The following is a 20,382-nucleotide window of genomic DNA, read 5'->3' on the forward strand; positions in this document are numbered from 1 at the left end:
CCAGTGCACTCACACTCATGGTTTACTGTCAGTGTTATGGGAAGTCCCATAGCCCAGGAATGCACTTGGACATGTCTATCTCCAGTCCCAGGGGGAGTCTAATCTGGCTTTAGTGAATGGATACCTAGCTCTTGCCTAGTGCCACCCTGTCTTACTGTAGCTGTGTGGTAATCTCTGCACTCATCCCACTGAATCTGAAGGCACAGCCACCTGATGACTCCAGCTCTATAGCTACCCTCTGCAACTCCAGACCTGAAGTTTAACCAGGTTTTCAAAGGAAGATTCAATTAAGCACCTGTTGCAGAAGCAACTCCCAATTATCTGTCAACCTGTACAATCCATGCCCACATACTCCTATATGGCCAGTCCACAGGCTTATGGTTTTAACCACTGTCATAGCCAAAGCCCCAAAGATGCTTTACAAGGCATTGATTACAAAAATAGGTTCCCTGGAGCTGGAAGGCATTGATGTGCACCAATTGCTGGGGGCAAGAGGAGGAAGGGGGAGAGAAGCCAGGAACCAGGCACCAGATCCTGCCCATAATCCAGCTGCCTGTGCCTTTGGTTTGCTGAGTTTGGGGTATGTGCTCTGAGAAGCTGGGAGTGGTTGCCGATTGCTGAGTGATTGCTGCCTGGGCCTGACAGAAGCCCTAATGAGGGGGCAGAGCCAGCCCAGGCCCATCAGGGTATAAAAGGAGTCTCCCCAGGTGACCAGGGAGCCAGTGAACAGGGGCTACAAACAGGGTAAGCAGTTTGCAGGCAGTTCACAGGCTAGTTCATGCTTCCCTTCCCCCCCCCCCCCCCCACATTTTTCTTTTTTCTTTTTTTTTTTTTTTGAGGGGCAAGCCTTTCAGCTTGGTGTGAAGAAGCAGGATAAAAAGGAACCCTTTGGGGCCAATGAGCAATAAACAGGCCACCTTCCAGGCAAGTTTGCTAGGGAAGGTCTGCTTGGAAGAAGAGCAGTAAGAGACAGAAGGCAGATTAAGAGACCCAGGGAAATGGCTGGAGGATGTTGCAATGCCAGAGCCACTGCCACTGGCACCGTCTCTGCTTGCAACTGTGAGGTGTCTGTCCAGGCAGGACCTCACCATCAATGCTTCCAGCCAGGTCCAGGTTTGGCATTGTAGGGACTGCAGCTTGCAGGTTCCTTCTAGTGATGACCAAGTCAGGGAGTGCCTGAGCAGTGCGTCTCAGGGAACAGGCAAGAGAACAACAGGAGGAGGGGGCAAGGCTCTGAAGCATCGTCCGGCATGAGCACTTCATTGATTTGATGCTAGAGGAAACCCCCGGGACTATGGAGGAACAAATGCCAGATGCAGAGCTAGAGAAGAGAGAGGACATGAATACACCCAAAAGGGTGGAAGCTGGAGGCTTGTGGCTTCTGGCAGCAAGCAGAGATCTTCACTTCCACCTGCAGTGGTCTGTCTAGAGAACAGATGTGCGACTCTAGCAGCAGAGGGAGAAGCACATTCAAAGGGTGGAGGAAGACAGGCCAGGCCTCACCAAAGTGGGAAGGATCTAGACAACTGCCACCAAGAAGAAGTGACAGGTGATGGTGGTTGGTGGCTGCCTTCTGTGGGGAATGGAGACATCTGCTGACCTGACCTGTTGTCTTGGGAGGTCTGCTGCTTGCCCAGAGCCCAGATCCGAGTCAAGGAGGGACTAATGAAGCTCATTTGGCCCTCTAACTACTACCCCATGCTGTTCATCCATGTGGCCACCAATGATACTGTCAGGGGAGACCCTAAGCATATCAAAAGTGGCTACAGAGCTCTGGGGACCAGGGGGATGGGGGTTGGGGCTCAGGTTGTGTTCTCATTAGTCTTTCCAGTCAAGGGAAAGGGCCCAGGTGGGAGCAGGTACATCCAGCAGATCAAACACCTGGATGCGCAGGTGGTGTCGCCAGCAGGGCTTTGGCTTCCTTCAACCATGGGATGTTCTTCCAAGAAGGACTGCTGGGAAAAGATGGGATCCACCTGACAAAGAGAAGGAAAAGCAAGCCTGTCTGCAAAGATGCTAACTTAGTGAGGAGGGCTTTGTACTAGGTTCACCAGGGGATAGAGACCAAAGCCCTGAGAAATGGAGAAGCAGGAGGCCTGGAGGAAGAGCAAGCAGGAGGGGGCAACAGGGGATACTTCCTGAGAAATCGGGGCAATCAACTAGTTACCTCAGGAGCCTGTACACAAATGCATGGAGCCTGGGAAACCAGCAGGAAGAATTGGAAGCCCTTGCACAGTCAAGGAACTATGAGGTGATTGGACTAACAGAGACTCAGTGGGATAGCTCGTGTGACTGCAGCACTGTCATGGATGGGTACAAACTGTTCAGGAAGGACAGGCAGGGCAGAAGAGGAGGAGGAGTTGCACTTTATGTGCAAGAGCCATGTGATTGCTCCAAGCTCCAGTATGAAGCTGGAGATGGGCCTGTTGAAAGTCTCTGGGTTAGGGTCAGAGGGGAAAGCAACAAGGATGATGTTGTGATGGGGGTCTGCTGTAGACCATCAGACCAGGGGAAGTGGTGGGTGAGGCTTTCTTCAAACAGCTAGCAGAAGTTTCCCAGTCACAGGCCCTGGTTCTCATGGGGGACTTCAATTACTCTAGCATCTGCTGGGACAGCAATACAGCAGTGCACAGGCAATTTTTGGAGAGTTGGGGACAAATTCCTTGTGCAAGTCCTGGAGTGGCCAACTAGGGGCCATGCTCTTCTTGGCCTGCTGCTCACAAACAGGGAAGTATTGGTGGGGAATGTAGTAGTGGATGGCAACTTGGGCAGCAGTGACCACGAGATGATTGAGTTCAGGATCCTGAGGGAAGGAAGGATGGACAGCAGTAGAATAAGGACCCTAGACTTCAGAAAAGCAGACACTCACTCAGGGAACTGATGGGCAGGATCCCCTGAGAAGCCAGACTGAGGGGGAGAGGAGTCCCAGAGAGCAGGCTGTACTTTAAGGAAGCCATCCCAATGTGCAGGAAGACTAGCAAGTATGGGAGAAGACCAGCTTGGTGTAGCAGGAAACCCTTTAGTAAACTAAATAACAAAAAGAAAGCTTATAAGTGGAAACTTAGACAAATAACTACGGAAGAATATAAGAGCATTGCTCAGGCATGCAGGGATAAAGTCAGGAAGGCCGAAGTGCATTTGGAGTTACAGCTAGCAAAGGATACGAAGGGTAACGAAGGGTTTTTCTACAAGTATGTCGGTAGCAAGAGGAGGATCAGGGAAAGTGTGAGTCCCTTGCTGAATGGGGGAGGCAACCTTGTGACAGAGGATACAGAAAAGGCTGAAGTGCTCAATGCCTTTTTTGCCTCAGTCTTCACAGATACTGTCAGCTCCCAGACTACTGCACCTGGCAGCAGTTTGGGGAGGAGGTAAATAGCCCTCAGTGGTGAAATAAGAGGTTAGGGACTACTTAGAGAAGCTGGACGTGTACAAGTTCATGGGGCCAAATGGGATGCACCTGAGGATGCTGAAAGAGATGGCTGATGCAATTGCAGAGCCAGAAAGGGAAAAAGGAGGATCCAAGAAACTACAGACAAATCAGCCTCACCTCAGTCCCTGGAAAAATCATGGAGCAGATCCTCAAGGAATCCATTTCTAAGCACTTGGAGGAGAAAAAGTTGATTAGGAACAGTCTGCATGGGTTCACCAGGGGCAAATCATGCCTGACTAACTGACTGTCTTCTATGATAAGATGAGTGACTCTGTGGATGTGGGGAGACTGGTGAATGTGGTGTACCTTGATTGTAGCAAGGCTTTTGATAGAGTCTCCCACAACATTCTCCCAGGCAAGCTAAGGAAATATGGGCTGAATGAATGGACTGTAAGGTGGATAGAAAACTGACTCGAGCATCAGAGTTAGAGAGTAGTAATCAATGGCTTGAGGTCTAGCTGACATCCAGTATCAAGTGAAGTGCCCGAGGGGTCAGTCCTGGGGCCAGTTTTGTTCAATGTCTTCATCAACAACCTGGAAGATGGCATAGAGTGTACCCTTAGCAAGTCTGCAAATGACACCAGACTGAGGGGACTAGTAGATATGATGGAGGGTAGGGCTGGGATTCAGAGTTACCTAGACAAATTGGAGGACTGGGCCAAAAGGAATCTCCTGACGTTCAACAAGGACAAGTGCAAAGTCCTGCACTTAGGATAGAACAATCCCATGCACTAGTGCAGGCTGGGGGCTGACTGGCTAGGAAGCAGCTCTGCCGAAAAGGACCTGGGGGTTATAGTGGACAATAATGTGAAAATGAACCAACAGTGTGCCCTTGTTGCCAAGAAGGCTAATGGCATACTGGGCTGCATTGATAGGAGTGTTGCCAGCAGATCAAGGGTAGTGATTATTCCCCACTATTTAGCACTGGTGAGGCCACATCTGGAGTGCTGTGTTCAATTTTGAGTCCCCCACTACAGAAAGAATGTGGACAAGTTGGAGAGTCCAACAGAGGGCAATGAGGGGGCTGTGAGGGATATGACTTCTGAGGAGAGGCTGAGGGAGCTGGGCTTATTTAGTCTAGAGAAGAAAAGACAGAGGGGATTTAATAGCAGCCTTCAACTACCTGAAGGGGGGGGTTCCAAAGAGGATGGAGCTGGACTGCTCTCAGTGGTGGCAGATGCCAAAACAAAAAGCAATGGTCTCAAGTTGCAGCAAGGGAAGTTTAGGTTAGATATTAGGAAAAATTCTCACCAGAAGGGTTGTAAAACACTAGCACACGTTACCCAGAGAGGTGGTAAAAGGTGCATCCTTGGAGGTTTAAGACCTGGCTAGACAGCTTTGGCTGGGATGATATTTGAGGTATTGGCTGATACCTGCATAATGCAGGAATCCTGGTTCTCTCTGTTCAAAGAATTTGGGATATTTTATTAAACTCCTCCCCTCCCTGGCACTTTTTTCTGCAATTAAACTGAAAAATCCACATTTTTGTGCAACTAAAATGAAACACCACTCTAGATACAGGTATCAGCTGAACATAATATTTTACTGATATATTTACAATGTTAAAGCAATTTGGAAGCCTACCAGTGCTTCCATCATTAAAATGAAATTAATTCTAAATGCCTATATATTTTGGCATTTGATTTTGGGTTTGTTTTTTGTTTTTTTATCATGGAAAATCAGAGCTCCCCCTTTTCTCACCAGGACACAGGTCCAGCTTTGGCTGTCCCTGCTGCTGCTTTGTGGCACTGAGCAGCCCTGGTATACTGTTGCATCTCACTCCCAACCCATAGCCCCCTGTCCCCTCTGGTGCCCCTCATTATCAACCCACAGCCCCCTGGCCCTGCCAGTGCCCCTCACCCCCAGCCCACAGCTGCCCATCCCTGCCAGCCATGCTGGTGCCCCTCACTCCTGACCTGCAGCCCCCTGACCCCCTAGCCCAGCTGCCACCTGGCCCATGCACTCAGAGGATAGTAGTCTGTGGGGATGTGACAGGGCGGCCTCCAGCACGAGGTGCATGCAATGTACTTCATGAGGAAATACAGGCAGAGGCTGGGGCACCACACGCTGCCCCGCACTGCTGGCTAGGGCTGGGGCGTGATGGGGAGGACCAGCACTGCACTCCACAGCAGCAGCATGAAGCAGAGTGCGGGCTCTGGCTATGCCGTGGGCAGGAGGAGGGTGAGAGGCTCTAGGCAGTCTCTGTCCTGCCAGGGCTGGAGTGCTACAGCTGCAGTAGCTCTAGCTCATGTAGGCAGTGGTGGAGCGAGTCTGGCCTCCGCACGGGCTGGAGGGAGGAGGAAGGGATGCCAGTGGCCCCCCCCTCCTCCCCAGGGCGGGGGAGGCTCTCATGCTAGGCCAGGCAGCTTTGCCACAGTCCACCTACCCCTCCAGGCAACACTGCACAGCTGCCTTGCCCCTGAGACACAGGCATTGGCCCCTGGCACTGCTGGCCTGTCCACGCAGCTCCCCACTACCCCCAGAGGACCTCCCGCTCCCCCTTCCCCTGCTGGAGGGGCAGGCACCTATAGGTAGGCCCCACTGGCAACAGTGTGGAGCTGGGCTTGCCAGAAGCATCGAGTGTTGCCTCAGACCCCCCTGCCCTGCTGCAGCCCCGGCACCCAGACACCTTCCCCCAGTCCTGGCAGGTACCTGCCCCACACCTGCACATCCCTTCCAAACGTGCACGCACATACAGCCCCCCCGGGCACTCCCCAAGCCCAGTTTCATCTCCTTATCAATGCATTGGTTGAGGATCTCTCCTGCCTTAACACTTTCCCTTCTCTAACTTCCTAGATTCTGAACGCGATGCCTTGGTTGATGCATCTTCCTGAGCATCATCAAAAAGTCTTCTGAGCCCACGATGCTACCCTTGACTTCCTCAGGGAGACTGTGAAGGAACACAAGGCAACCTGGGATCCAGCTTTCACACAGGACTTGATCAATTCTTTCCTGGTGGAGACAGAAAAGGAGAGAGAGACACAGATCCTTTAGGACTGACTGGTATTGCAAGGTTCTGTATTAGTAACAGAAGGATCCCTACTAGTTATACTGAGGCCTTGATTATGTTTGTTGCAACTGCCAGGGGCACTTCTTCCAGTCCCACTTCTGCAGGTTTGCTAGTCAGTAAAAGAAACCAAATAGAAATCAAACAGCCTTTATTCATTGTCAGTTGGTTAGTCCAACTGACAGAGGAGGAGTTTGCCAGGGTTCATACAAAACCAAAGCTCTCCAGGAAATGCATCTTGATACTTATAACCATCCCATAACAAGCTAGCATATGGATGCAGACAGCTGGCCTCTCTCTTGCCTATCAGCATGTTATCATTTTAATCACTTTCCACATTTCTCAGCTGTGTGTCTGACGTCCAAATCATTCAGGAAGCTGCCCCTTGATTGGGGTGAGAGTTTATATTCTCCACCCCAGCAATTATACACCGCATGCTAAAACCATTGTCTAAGAATGCCTTGCCACCTTAACAACTCTACCAATGCAATTATCATGCACAGAGTCCTAGATTTCTTGTCATCATAGCACAGCATTGGAATTGCTTAACTCCCTAAAGCCTGAGCTAATGTAAGCTGCGTGACTAACTGCAAGTCTCAGACTGTGTTAGCATACACCAGCTGTGTATCTCTGTAGCTACCATGCATGGGGCCCTAAATTATATTATAACTCTACAAAGCCATGTAAAAAACCATGATTTTTAACATTTTCTAATAAAACTTTAAATACATCAATTCTTAACTACTTGAGAATCTACACCTCTCAATCCTTCCAGGGTATTCACCACATTCTCATCCCATTCTTGACAATCAAGGAGTCTCTACTGGGTTTTCCTAATAACCAACATATGCAAGTCCTTGAGCAGCAGCTAGCAAAGACATAGGGTTATCCATCATACTGATATCCGGTTCCAGATGCACCAGTTCCCTTGAAGACATGAGATTAAAAGTCCTAAGCCTTGAAGGCAATGCCAAAATATTTCCAACTTAAATCCTGAACAGAGAAGATGCCTATACCACAGTCCAGATACAGGCACAACTGGACATTTGAGCGCCCTAGGCACAAGCAGCATGCAGGGCAGCTTGAGCGGCTGTGCTGTCAGCAGTGGCAATGGTAATTGGTCCTGCAGTGCAGCTGCTGCTATTTTTGCGCCCAAGCCTGGATCGGTACCCAAGGCTGGGGACCTGGTCATCCCCTCTTTCATTATGCAACTGAGCCTGTAAGTATGATTGCAGCCATGGTGACAGGGGTTAAATGTGGGCTGCAAAACCCTACCAGGTAAATACTGGGTAAACCCTGCATAAATACTTGAGCAATTAGCCCATGCTAAGCTTCATGTTCCACAGCTACACAACTGTCAGTAGCAGAGCCAGTTGATTTAAAGCTGGCTTAGCTATGTCTACACAAGCTAGAGTCACGCCTTTGGATTACAGGGTCGGCATCCCTGGAGTTCAGAGTGATTGCAGCTCTGGTCACAACCATGAGCATACTTCAAGAAAATGGGAATTGGTCTGGCAATACCTTGCAAACACATTCTGGATTCTGACCCTCCATAAAGCTGTTCTTTGATCCTTTGTCTGCAGTTGTGGACCACGGAAAACTATGGCTGGAAGGGACCTTAGGAGGTCACATCTAGTCCAACTCCCTCTTCATGGCAAGATCACCCCTGTCTAAGCCTGTCTAGCCTATTCCAAACAAAACTGCATGAGCAACCCCGCTGCACAACTGCCAGTCTAATGTCCAAAAGGCATCAAGAACACCCTATCCTGTCACAGGAAAAGCAGAGGACCAAAAGCACTGTCAAAGTCCTGCCACTGCAAGGTCAGAAACAGTTTGTTACAATACACTCAAGAGATCCAAAAAGAAACAGCAGGGGGAGAAGCCTGTCTTGCATTATACAGGTTTCCCTTGCTTTATGCTGTACATGCGTTCCTAGAAAACAGTGCATAACTCAAATTTGCATAAAGGGAACTGTGACAGGAGTGCCTCTTCTGGAGTCCGTCTACTGGTGACTTCGCCCTCCTGCCTTCTCACCTGCCACGCTTTGATCTTAATTAATTAATGGATGTTAATTAGCGGGAAGCTGACCATTTATTGCCCTGGTGCCAGGGGGTGCTATCTGTGGCTCCTTTTCCTCCCCTACACCACAGCCCAAGCCTCGCGGATGATACTGACGTGGTTTGATCTGGGCCTCGTTACAGTTTGGCCCTCCCCTTGTCCTCCCTGGGCTTTCCACAGCGCTGTCTCGCTCTGTCTCGCTGCCCCCTCTCTGGGGCTGGGGTTCCCATGCTGCTGCAGGTCCCCTATGAGGCCTCCTCCATCCCCTATTAGCCTCACCCAAACCACCGGTACAAACAACAAACACAAAAAACACAAACCCCTGGGCTATAACAAAATCCAAGCCGCCTGCCTAAAACATCATTCGGCTAAACATCCTTCAATCCCCACCGGGGCATACTCCACCCCTTAACAGCATCAGGAGCTGGTCGAGCAATCATGCCCCTCCCCTTCGCTTGTCCGGCAGAGCTCCCTTCCCCCTTGGCTGCCAGCAGTGAAAACTGCTCTCCTGGCCTTAGGCCTGGGATTTATGTGGGAGCCAGGCCCTGCCCCACCCGGTCAGCTGACCAGGTGCAGGTGTGGCCAATTCCCTCCTTAACCAGTTGTCCCAGCAACCGGCACCGGGGTTCCTGCCTCTGCTCCGAAAGTAGCAGGCACCTTAGTGTCCTGCTACAGGAACCCACTTTGCCATGTTACAAATAGGGATACGTTCCAAGGCTTCGACGGTACTGCCCCCCAGACCCATTTCTACCGCTTTTACAAGACTATTTTGGTACTCATCAACAACAGACAGTGCACACAAGCACAGGGCACGATCATAATAGGGATGGCAACTAGAGAAACATGTCGCAGACAGCAAGTGAGGAGAACAGATATTTTGGTGCGCATCACTCTCACGATGCACCGCGCAAAGCAGCTGACTGCGGGCCTCCACCACACCAAAATCACATAAGAGTGAATTTACCTTGCATATAATGAATGTTTGGTATAAAAAGAATAATCGCATAAGAGCAAATTCACGCATATAGAATCTGCATAAAGTGAGGGAAACCTGTAGTCTGGTTTACTTTCTTCAGGCTAAAAACAATCCAGAGACAAGTTTCAATGAGACAAACGTTGCCCTAACAACTCAGGACGTATTCTTTGCTGGCATGGAGACCTCCTCTATGGCTCTGTTCTGTGCTCTGCTGTATGTGGTTCTCTACCTCAATGTCCAGAGCAAGCAGTGGACCCAGGAAGGGACTTTTTTTCTCATGTAGTTGCATAACTCAGGAAACTGGGACTTTCCACCAAAAACCCACCAAATACATTGAAAAGCCTCACAGAAATCGGGGTCAGACTTGATGATCGGGGTTGGACTTGATGATCTGTTTAGGTCCCTTCCGACCCTAGCTACTATGATACTATGAAATCCCAGGAAATGACAACACAGTCAGACAGACCCTATTGGAATAGCACCACGAGCAAGGAAAAGTTGGGAGAAAGGTGGCGGGGCACTGGCTTGCTTGTATTTACAAGGCAGGTAGATACCAGTGAGTGGGGGAAGATGAATAGGTAGCCTGTGACTTAGTGGATATGCTATTATACTACTTCTGCAGCACTGCAGTTACACAACATGGGCAGTATGGGGAGCCTTCAGAGCAGCCTCCACACCTTGTTTCAGGGGTTGGCATGTGCATAGCAGAAGTAGGTACGTGGAATGGAGACTGACTGGAGGAAAAAACACACATTTATTGGGTAGTTGATTTTAGTTGGGAGACCCTAAAGGACAGTGAGTGAGGAGAGAACAAGCAGGCGGGTCCAAATACTTTCTACAGGGAAAAAGGGAGATGAAGCAGTATTCCCAGGTTTCCACACCACTGTAAGGGCCTGGGTCACAGGCAGTCTGGCTTAGTGGTTAGGCCACTGGGGAAGGAAGAAGGAATCCTAATGACCAAACCGAAGGGGAAATTCAGAGGCAAGGTCCGACGTAAAGGCCAAGTTATGGTTCTAGAGTCTGGAACCAAATTACTAATCCCAAGGCGGGAAATGCAAGGGCACAGTTCAAACCACAGGTTGGGTCAAGATTCAGGAGTCACAAACTAAGCTAGCAGATGCAAGGGCAAATATCCTGAAAGCCGAGGTCCAGGAACAGAGCCAAGCAAGGTCGAGTCAAAGAGCCAGGAGTACAAGATCCAACAAGACTTACCAGAGCAGAGGCTTAGGCACAACCTGTGATGGTGCTGTTATGAATGGGGCAAGGCCATTTTCACCAGGAAACCCCTCATTTACCAATGCTGCCAGCAGCAGCCCAGTTTCCTTGAGTCAACTTGACTCACCTGTGACTTCCATAGTTCACTCCCCATAGCCTGTTTAACCCTGGGCCTTCCTTTACGTTGACAGCATTTGCAGAAGAGGCCTCCATTCCCTGGGAGCTCCTCCACTGTGGTGAGCTTTGGTGAGCTCTGCCCCGCCCTCCCAGGCTGTCCTTAGGCTCCTTTCACTAGCAAGAATTCACTTCAGACATCTGAGGAGCAAAAGTGGCCTGTGGACAAATCACCCCACTGGGACTTGCAGTTATCACAGAGCAAAGGAGTCCTGTCAGAGCCAGCATCCATTTTTACTTGTTAAATGTGCAGGGGGATACTGGAGTAGTTCATCCTCTGAAATTATAATCCTATTTGCATTCACAAGCCTCATGATATTAAAAGGCTTTTTTCAGTCATAGACTTGCCCCTTGGCTTCCCTTCCCTTCACATAGCCTTACATGGCTTCTCTCTGATGGTCTACTGTTAATGAAAAGGGAAGTCAGAGGAGGCAAAGTGAAGTTTACAGAGCTGGTAGCATCTTGAACTAACCTGTATACTTTTTTGTGGGGATTTTGGTGATGACAAAGATGTCCTATTGGTCCTCTGTGCTGCAAGACAATTTGGGAGAAGCTGCACCAGTTTTACACAAGGTACTTCCTGGATGCAGATGGACAGTTTGTCTTTTTATCTTTCTCTGCAGGTAAATCGAGGGGCAAGGGCAGGAAAAGGAAGCTCCTAGGAGTTGTGAAATAGTCTCTCTATCTTCTTTTGGAGGATGTTTTTAATCACCAGGGTGATGTGGTAGCTCCATCAGCACAGAAGAGGGGTGACACTCCATGACTGTACCACTCAGATGAGATAGTGCCTCAAAACATGGTAGGTAGTTCAGGACCCAGAACCATTTTCCAGTGCTGGAAAGATGTAACCAAATGGGAGGGAATTCAGAGAAGACATGCCAAATTTCTTAAGATGTTGGAGAGACTGGTAAGCTATTAAGATACATCTCTCGTCTTGTAAAGGAGTTTGTATCCCCTTCTCCATGGCTGGGCTAAGTCCAATTTAGCAGTTAAGCAATTCCTTCTTAAATTTTTGCTCCCTTGAGTAGAAGGGTGACTATGGTTTGGTTAGGGGAAGAATGTGGAATGTATTACCTGGAGTGCAAGTATATTGGTAAATTGGCTTACTGATAAAAGAGGAAGGAAACCTGTCTACAGTTCCACCTTTTATTGCATGGTGCCTGAATGCTGCCCCTTGGCCAATTTCAAAATATCTGTAAATGCACACGACTGCTCTTTCTCTAAGTTTTGCTTCCAGTATAACTTGTAGTAGAATTATATATTATTCTGAATGATGTCTCACGGAGGAGTGGTAGCAAAGCATAAGCAGAATTTTCTGTTTAAGAGCCAATTTCTTCAATGTGCTGTTAAATGGATGTGTGTAGTGCAGTGATTCTCAACCAGGGTGTTACAAGATCCTTTCAAGAGTGCTGCAGGGTGCTATGCAATGCTAGCACTGTTAGATGTGCAAACACGGTTCACAAGACAAGTCCAGAGATAGTAAATAGGAAGCCATAACTTAAAAACACATTCTGGCCTGTTGTGGTCATTCTGATTTCTCTGCAACAAAAAATTGCTCTATCATATTTTCCATAGTCAAAAAGCAAGCAAAAACTATGGGCTGGCATTTTCTGATGGGGGGAAGAGGGGTTGAGTTAAAAAGTTTGAGGACTGCTGCTGTAGTGAATGGCCTTGAGCACTGGTATACCACAGAAAGGGAAGGATGTTGTTTGTGGAGCAAATTTGTGGTCATTTAGCTGAGGATTTCCTGAGATAGAGTCTGCCCTCAACACGGGAATGAAAGATAAAATTCTCAGCATCTTAAAAAAGCTTTCTGCACACATCTAGCAGTGTCAATACTCAGTGCTATAGCAAGGTGGAGTGAGAGGGGCAACTGCCCCAGATGTCAAAGTGAAGGGGCACCAACAGCTGCTGCCCAGCCAGGATGGGGTGCGGGATGGAGCTGCGAGTGACTCATTTGGGGGCATGTGGGGACAGGGAAAGGGTGGCTCCCATCGCTGCATGCACTCCCGGGCAAGCATGGGGGGGGAGTGTGCCCCCTGGATCTGTGAGCGGGACAAAGATGCGCTGCTGCTGCAGGCAGCAAACTTCATTGCTATGACACTGTCAGTACTTGTCCTTCCAAATCACAAACTAGCACAGCTACTGCCTCTTACTTCCAAGCACAGGCCCCCTTTTGAACAGGAAAGAAAGCATGGCCTATGTTGCACGGCATAACCTCTGCATAGTAGTCAAAGGGGAAAGCTTAGGCCCTGTCTTGACTAGGATAAAGGTCAGTCTCAGCAAGCACAAGAACGAGGGAAGTTCTCACAGACCTGTTTCCATGTGTAATTAGGGGAACACTGGCTCTGAAGATGACTGCAACTTCTGTCTCTACAGATGTGTTTAAAATCATCTGATGTTCCGATCTGGAAGCCATTGAGATCATCCACTCTGATCCACCTAGCGCATCTCATCCCAAATTCCCCTCATTGCAGCCAAACCTCTATGCAGATAGCAGTGTGTGCTCTGTCAATTGCTGCATTTATGCCTTGCACCAACAAAGCTCCACTGTTCACAGTGAGGGCCAGCAAGTGTGCTTGAAACATGAGGATGTGGGATGGAGGTGAACATAATGCAAGATAGGGCATGGCACATGAGAACAGGTTTGGCTTTAGGGAAGCAGAGCTGAGGTTGTGTGGGGTAGTACTTAAGTCCTTACTCCCTTGTCTCCAGCAGTTTCAGTGCAGCTACCCCTCCATATCCTGTCTGAGCATGAAACAACCAAGTAGCTTGAACGCTTTGCTGGCATAGTGGGACGCTAAGCAATTTCCAGGTGGGGTACCTGGAGCCAGAAATGGGTCCCTCCCATCACCACTGCTTTGCTCTGGCTCCCAGCTGCTCTCATCTAGCAGGGAAGCAATAAGACAAGTCCCTTGGCTCAAAGCTGATCAGCCCCCCTGGCGACCATGACCAAACCTGCGGGCCAGTCCTGCAGCTGAGTGCACATCTACTGAGCCAGAACATGTGAGGGGTAGCCTGCACGAGTAGGTCATTGGAGCTATGTAATAAATCTAAGAGGGACAAAGAAAAAGGTGAGGACACAGGGATGCTCTCCTTTTGGAACAGAAAACCCCAGAAGGAACTGTGCTTCCCCCAGGCACACAGCCTGCTGAAGACACTCCTGAGGCAGTGGGGATCTGCACTCCCTTGGTGCAGGCTGCACCCTAATGATTCAGCCAAGTCTAAGCAACTTCCCAGGAGATCAAGGGAAGGCCCTGGCAGAGCCAGGAGAACCCAGGGCTGCTTGTACTAAACCTGTCCCTTCCCCCAGTTCCTCTGGGATGAGATGCACTTTCCTTAGAGCTGAAGGCCGAGCACGGGCATTCTGCTTCCGGGAGCACTTGTGGCTCTAAGAATTTCTTACCTAAAGTTCCTCAAACTAAAGAGTGAGATTGTCCTCCACTCCCTCCAGCCATGACCCACTCTTGTCAGCAGGACCCTTAGAAGGCTTGAGAGACACCAGTCAATTGGTGGCCTATTTTCCTGCGATCTGTGCCTTAGGCATTGGGTTCGTTGTGTTGCACAAATTGCTAGTTTCGTGCCCCTGGAGGCTAATCCAATTTACCTCAAGGAGAGAGTCACACACTCAGGCTGGGTCCAACTCGAGTTTATTGTTTGCAAACAAGTTCGACAACGGAGTTAAGTGCTCAAAGCGAAGTCGACCCCGAGCCGTGTCCGAGGTTTCATTTTTATAGCTAACATGAACAAAAGATTCCAACGTGGTAATATGTGATTGGTTATATTTTTCTGCAAAGTTTGGTACATGCGTGGTCCTAAAACGGAACTGCGGCAAAAAGGCCTGCCACATGCGCAGTTCTGAACTGTGCCCCCCTTAGTAACCTTGTGTTTTGGTGTAACTCTAGGGTAATGAGCATGTATGATGTTTACAAAATTTACGTGCTCTAATAAGAAACCTTGAGACTTATCTCAAAGTGAGTGTTGTCTAGACTGTTTCTTATTATGACACTGCTTATCTACTGCAGGAGGAAAGAAGAAACATCTTACAGTTCAGCTATGAGGCCCTGTATAGTGAGAAGGAGGGATCATGATACATTTTTACCACAGTTGGAAAGCAAGCACAGGCTGGAGTAGGAGGGCAGGCACTAATCCTAGTACAGCTGGCATTTGGGGCTGGTCCTTCAGGTTCCCTCTGGGGACATGTTTACAACTACACTTGGCATTTCAGACCTTCCTCTGCTGCAAAGCAGTGTTGCCAGTGTCTCAGAGTGTTTGGAGTGGAAAGCATCCAGCCTCAAACAGGCTCCACTCACTTTCATTTCAGCAATTACCCTTCAGTGTCCCAACACAACACTGGTGTTGACTTCTGTCAAGACCATCTAAGCCCCACTAGTAGCTATGTGAAACCATGTGAGATAGCTCAGATTGGGAACTGCCTGGTTCTGCTGTCTTTTCTGCAGTGGTCCCAAAGGTAACAAATTTGGATGTTTTTGGAGAAGGCAGATGCTTTCAGCCATGCAGAGACCTCAGGAGCCAAACTGGTTCTTGCTGCAAAACCAGTCAGTGATGAACCAGACCTTGGGATATAGATATCACCTCCAGTAATGTTTCTATTGAGAGAATACTCCTTTCAGCCCTACTCGGCAGATCCCTCTGCAGGCTGAGCTCTGGGAATCACTTCCTGGGAACAGGCTGTGATCTTACAGCAGAGGATCCACTGTTACTGTCCCATTATCTCACTGGGGTGTTCTGCTGATGTTCTTGTCTCCCTGCAGGATTGCAGAACACATCAGGGAATACACAGGGGTAAGACATCTCCGTTAACATTAGCGTGGGAGCTCACCACCTCCCTGATACCTTGTTGTTGCTAAGGCAATAGAAATTACAGTTCTCCTTATTTTATACCTCACGCCATTATTCACATCTGTGCCACGCAGCTATGAGGTGCTGCCAGATGAGGTGGTTAAGCCTTGACACTGAGTTTACACTCACAGAACTCAGGGCCAAGGCTACACGAAAGCCAAATCAGGAGCAATTTAGGCCTTTGAAGCCCAACTGGATGTTTCCTGAGAGGTTTTAGCCACATGCCTGCAATCCTTTACCTACAGAAGGGGCAGCAGCTGATAGCAATGCTTTTATTTTTGCTGCCTCGTGCTTCCTAAAGGAGATGTGAGGGTTCTGCTCTAAGAAGCTCTTCTTTGTGCTGCTGACAGTGGGCCTTCTGTTCAGCCCAGGGAAAGCCTTTTTGTTTCATTCCTTATGAAACTGCAGCAGCTGTTGCTGAGATATGATCTGCCTGTCACTGCCATTTGACTGGTGGTTCGGGCAACTCATCCCAGAGATCTAAGGGAGAGCTCCTGGGCCAGAGCAGCACCAGCAGGTGCACTAGGAACCAGTGAGGACTTGTGGTGGATTAAGGAGAGAAAAGAAACTCAGGCAAGGAAGTCCCACCTCTCCACTTCTCTGGATCCATCATACGTCTGAGTTGGAGTATCCATGTTAGTGTTCATGAAAGGTAGAGAAGCAAAGCAAAGCAAAGCAAAGCAAAGCAAAGCAGGCCTGACCCCCTCCATCCTCCCTGGACCTAGTGGCCCCTCCTTCCTCTTCGTCTAGGGTCACCACAGGAGGCCTAAGCTCCCCTAGCTCTGACCATGAAGTTGTGGGTGGGAGGGAGTCTTCTGCTTTCCAGTGACCAGGGCTGTAAGGGTGGTTGGACCTTTCTCCCAACCTCTCTCCACATCAGAAGTAGCCATATCATGCCCCAGGAGCAGCAGCCAGGGACTTATTTTAAGGCCCTGAACCAAGTAAGAATCTCACCCCCCTCAAACTCAGCATCCTCTCCCTTCCCCTCCATGTGCAGCAGCATCTCTCTTCCCCTGCCCTGCCATTTCTCCTTTCACCCTCTCTACTTACGCATCTGGGTACATGGAGACCCTGTCTGCTGCCACTGTCCAGGCCACCCCTGCCCCACTCCAGCAGGGACTGCGGGAAGTAACTGCATAGGGAGCCAGGCTTGGCTGAGGGCAGCAAAAGATGGGTTCCCCTGTGCTCCCAAGCTGTCAGGGAACACTGTCACTGCTGCTATCCCAAGCTGAGCACAGCCCATCTGGTGCAGGGCAAGAGAAGATCTGAACCCCACCGCCCCCTGGGTTAGTTGGAGACAGCAGCAGCAGTGAGCAGAGGGGGAGGGAGGAATGGGAAGCAAGGGTACATAACCACTGAGCACAAAGGGGAAGGGAGGGGGTGTTGAGAGGAGAGGCGATGGGATTCTCACCTGCTTCAGAACTTCAGTAAGTGTTGTCCGGTGTTGCTCCCATGGCAGGGTCTGAAAGGAGGGTGTGACCACACTGACGTACCATCTGAATCCATCAGTGGGCATGCCTACCTCTGTCTAGCTCTGGGTTGTTAACTCCTTGTTCTTTTGTTTCCTGGTTTGTACCTTCTTGTTCCCTGGGTTCTGCCTGCTGACTCCCTGACTTCATCTTTATTCCTGCCCATCAGTTCCTGTCTGCTGACTCCTTGTTCCAGACCTCAGCCTGGACCCCTATGCTCCAGACTGCTTTTCCAGTTCCTAACCCCTTATGCTCCAGACTGCTGGCTTCTTGACCCCCAAACCACACTCTTGTTCTCCTGACTCCATCCCAGACTTTTGTCAGTCAGCCCCCAGATGCTGGCTTAGTTGGGCAATTGCCCACATCCCAGTCCTGTATATCTATAGCTGTCTGCTCCACACCTCCTGGAGAGTGACACCATGTTGTAACCCTGGATTCTGTTCCTGACCCTGCCATAGCCCCAGCTCATGACTCTACTCAGGGTGACCACCTGTGTCCTGGAGACTTATGGACCTTGGCCTCCTACCCCACCTCCTCCTGATCCCATGGCTCTAGTTGGGACCTTTGCTTCCTGACCTTCTCTCCTGCTAATCCCCAGGGTTGTGACCCTCTGGGGTCAAGCTCTGACTAGCCATATCCTGGTAATACATCTGACAAGGGCATTTTTAGTCACTTTGGATGGCAATGATACATGTACAGTCCATTCAACTTATGCATTCATTGGATTTGGTTGATTTTTTAGAATAATCCACATCTCTCACTTCCCAGGAGAGGGCCCTAACTACCAAGCTATAGAGCTGGTGGGGGGATGGCACACTCCACCTCCTGAAACCAGATCAAATGCAGCAGTCATGGGGCCAAGAGAAGACCAAGGAAGCCAGCCTGACTGTGAAGCCTAATGATTACAGCACTGACATTAGGGGACAGGCAGTCTTGGGATCTAACCCCAGTTGCTAGCACTGTAAGTCATGAGCAATCACTGACTGCAAACCAGTAGTAATAGTAGAAGTAGGACTCTTACCAATATTACCTTTGTGATTTTGCTTGCCAGCTGCATGACTGTGCCTCCACCACACTCTGCAGCCCCTGGTTTTCTGGCTGATCTGCTCTCGGGCCTTTCTCCATGCTCTGCAGCCCCAGGTTGCTCTAACTAACTAACTCAGGCACTCTAACTTCTTTGGTGGCCAGGCTACAACTACCAGGTTTCTTCCTGACTCCCTTCTTATACAGTCCAAAAAGGGAAGAGCCAGGAGTGGGCAGGCCCACCACCTTAAAGGGGTCTCCACCCAGTACTACCACCAACAATTTACAAATAGGAAAGGACTGGAAAAAGTTGCTGAAGGAGCAGAAGCAGATCTTGCAACTGACCATATTGTTTATGAAGAAATGAGGATTAAATAGACAGCCTGCAAAGTATGCATGAACAACTAAAACAATTAGGTAACCTACAATTCATTACACTGAAGCACACTTGAATGTTGCAAGGGGTGGCAGTTGGTGAAGAAAAATGTTTGGCTCTACCTGACCTTATTGTTTGGTTCCCACCCCCTCTAGATCATCTTCACATTTGGAATACCTCTTTCCTTTTAAACTATACCTACCCTGATGTTCAGCACACCAAATATATTCCACCTGTTCCTCACTACCTGAAGGGAGTTGAAAGGGCTTTGGTCCTCTCTATAGCCTGGGAGATCATAGGAAAGTAAAGCTGGAAGGGACCTCATGTCCAGCCCCTTGTTCAAGGCAGGATCATCCCTGGTTAATCATCTTAGCCCAGGGTCTGTACAACCTACTTTTGAAAATTTCTAGGGATGGATATTCCACAGCTTCTCTGAATAACCTGTTCCAATGCTTAATCACCCTCATAGTCAGAAAGTTCTTCCTGGTCTCGAATCTACATTTCTTCTGCTGCAGTTTGCCACAGAGAATAGTCTATCACCCTTCAGCTATTTGAAGACTATTATCAAACCCCTCTTCAGCCTTCTCTTCTCCAAACTAAATAACACTAGTTCTTTCAGCCTGTCCTAGCCTGCTTCCCAGGCCTCTAATCATTTTTGTTGCTCTATGCTAGACTCTTTCCAAACTCTCCACATCCTTCTTGAAGTGTGGGGCCAAAATTGGACGGAGTACTCCAAGTGAGGCCTCACCAGCACTTTCATTGTAGAGCACGAGTCACTTCCTTTGATTTGCAAGCAATGCTCCTGTTAACACTGCTCAGTATGCTCTTGGCACACTGAGCACACTGTTGGCTCATATTCAGCTTATACTGTACTACAACCCAATAAATCCTTCTCTTCAGTATCACAGCCTAGCCAGTTGTTCCCTAGCCTTTAATTATGCATGCAATTATTCTATTCAATGTGTAGAACTTCGCACTTATCTCTGTTGAATTTCATTTAGTTAATTGCAAACCATTTTTCCAGTCTATCTAGGTAATTCTGGACCCTAGCCCTACCCTCCGGAGTGTCTGCAGTTCCACCCAACTTGGTGTCATCTGCAAATTTGTCACATTACCATAGAAGGAAATCAAATGGAACAGGCATGACTTGCTCTTGATGAATCCATGATGGATGCTCTTGATCACCTTGGTCTCCTCTAGATGCTTTGAAATAGATTCCTTGAGGACCTGTTCCATGATTTCTCTAGGTGTTGAGGTCAGGTCAGGCTTGTCTGTAATTTCCCAGAACTTCCTTCTTCTCTTCCTTAAAGATGGGCATTATAGTTGCCCTTTTCCAATTATCCAGGACTCACGCAACCTCCAAGAGTAGCAAATGGCTTCAAAATTACCTCAGCAAGTTCCTTCAGTACTCTAAGGTGCACCCCATCCACCCCTGCCACCTTGAAAGCATCTAGCTTCCCTAAGTAATTCCTAACCTGTTCTTCCACACTCCAGGCTGTTTATCTTCTTTCCTGTCTTTACTGCCAAAAGTGCTAGTCACTGGTAGCTGACCCTATATGTGAAGCCTGAAGTAAAAAAAAACAACACATTACTTTAGGCTTCTTTGCATCATCTGTAACTAAGGTTACCTTCATCATACCAAAAGGGATAAATGGTCTCTTTGGTCTTCCTCTTACTTTTGACATACTTAGTGAATCCTTCTCTTGTTTTGCCTTATGTCCTTTGCTTGTTGCATCTCAAATTGTGCTTTGGCCTTCCTAATTTTCTCCTTGCGTGCCCATGCAACACTAA

General features: G+C 48.9%; 1 long non-coding RNA gene across 1 annotated transcript in view; it reads left to right on the plus strand.

The window, feature by feature from the left end:
* The window catches only part of LOC112548100, an 18,203-nt gene extending 11,032 nt beyond the window's left edge, over nucleotides 1-7,171 (plus strand). Inside the window, exon 2 of the long non-coding RNA XR_003091898.1 lies at nucleotides 6,227-7,171. This is a non-coding gene — a long non-coding RNA (uncharacterized LOC112548100). The remainder of the gene's footprint in view (nucleotides 1-6,226) is intronic.
* The last annotated feature ends 13,211 nt before the right edge of the window (nucleotides 7,172-20,382 follow it).

The sequence above is a fragment of the Alligator sinensis genome, unplaced genomic scaffold (genome assembly GCF_000455745.1).
Source record: "Alligator sinensis unplaced genomic scaffold, ASM45574v1 scaffold1081_1, whole genome shotgun sequence".
Taxonomy (NCBI): domain Eukaryota; kingdom Metazoa; phylum Chordata; order Crocodylia; family Alligatoridae; genus Alligator; species Alligator sinensis.